This window comes from Orycteropus afer, unplaced genomic scaffold (genome assembly GCF_000298275.1).
Source record: "Orycteropus afer afer isolate SDZICR_OR568_19922 unplaced genomic scaffold, OryAfe1.0 scaffold00106, whole genome shotgun sequence".
Taxonomy (NCBI): domain Eukaryota; kingdom Metazoa; phylum Chordata; class Mammalia; order Tubulidentata; family Orycteropodidae; genus Orycteropus; species Orycteropus afer.
The window spans coordinates 2,875,442-2,876,810 of NW_006921693.1; positions in this window are offsets into that span (position 1 = coordinate 2,875,442).

Consider the following 1,369-nt stretch of genomic DNA (forward strand, 5'->3'; position numbering starts at 1 on the left):
ATAAGTATTATTATTATTTTGTTGTTAATTTCAGTTGAATGAAAACCTGAGCATCTGGATTACTTCTCCCTCTCCACTGCTCTGCCTCAGATCACTCCTGGCAAAATCAGCCTCCATGATGATGCATTATCTATGACTCTGACCTTTTAGTCCTTTGGCTTTCATAGCTCTAACCATTTCTTCCTCCACCCCTCCTCAGCCACCTACTCACATGATCATACCCTAGCCTTTGTCATCCCCAGAAGTTGTACCATCTCCAGCATCTTGGTTTCATGTATCCCACTTGTGGACCATTATCTCCCTCCTCCAGGCTTATTCACGCTAGCATTGGCCCTCCAGAGACTGATATCATCGATATGAAATCCACTGACCCTCCCACAACTTTGTCACTATTGACTTCCCCCATCTTGTCTTCACCTCCCTCATCATCCGGCTTATACTTTATGGTCCGTAACTGTCCTGCAAAACTCCTCATCTTCCTTTCCTTTTCCTCCTTTTGCCATAATTGTCTAGAAAAACCCTGGATAAATCCAATACATCACTTAATCTGACCTTGTTCCTGAGAAGCTGAAAAATCACAATGTAGGTTATAGGACTCACTTCAAACATATGACCCAAAAGCTCAAATAGGTATTCGGATATCAGATAACCCTACACTTCTCCACCTACCCATTCCCTGAGATGAAGACTGCACACCTTCTTTCCTCTCCTTAAGTCTCCAGAACCCATCGCCTATAGCTGATGTTTTACTTTCATGCTCTTGAAAAATCAGGGAGCAGACAAGTTTTCACTACAATTTCTTCCAACAGTTTCACAACTCTTCTGTCATTGTACCTTCTCCCTTAAAACAATTGAAGACCTGTCTCTAGTCTTCCCTGACAGTTACTCCTCTTACTCTTTGGATCCCATTCCTCTTACATTTTCAAGAACCTCATTCTTCCAATTATTCCTTTTTTGCCCAACAGTGTCACTCTTTCCCTCTCTGTGGGATCAATTTTTGCCATGATGCCCTTGGTGTGGTCTGTCTTCTTTTTTTATGTGGGTTATCTGTTAACCCTGTTTAGTCTGGAAACCCTTGTATCTTGGTTCTGTATATATTTTAAAAATTATTTCTTAGACAGTTCTCTCCATTTTTCACCCCTAGAACCACCATTATTTAGATAGTAGACTGCTTCAGTACTAATCATCTCATTTTCTTACCTTTTCTCCAATATTTTCTGTCTCTTCAACTTTTATTCTTCAACTTTCTGAAGGATTTCTTAATTTAATATTCCAATCCTTCTCTTTTTGTGTATATTTTAATGTTTGTTCTTGCTTGCACTTAATTCTTCTTTTCTGGATGTTTGTTTTGGTTTCTGGGTTATTTTTT